Here is a 215-nt window from a genome sequence, read left to right as displayed (position 1 = left end):
GGGTCAGCATTAGTACCACAAACTCCCAACCAGTTAGTATAGCCCCACCTCGTTTTCCATGTTTCACCTGAGGAATCTCTTCTGTTCCACCATGCGAGAGCCGTTTAATTTACTGTGCAGCTCAGCAGCTTCCCCCAATAAGCTTTTGTATCTCGGCGGTACGCAAAGCGCCCGGTTTGACACCCAGCAGCTGAACACTGCTCCTGGTTCCTGGG

The sequence above is a fragment of the Apaloderma vittatum genome, unplaced genomic scaffold (assembly GCF_000703405.1).
Source record: "Apaloderma vittatum isolate BGI_N311 unplaced genomic scaffold, ASM70340v1 scaffold41133, whole genome shotgun sequence".
NCBI classification, from domain to species: Eukaryota; Metazoa; Chordata; class Aves; order Trogoniformes; family Trogonidae; genus Apaloderma; species Apaloderma vittatum.
This window is presented reverse-complemented; position numbering follows the sequence as displayed.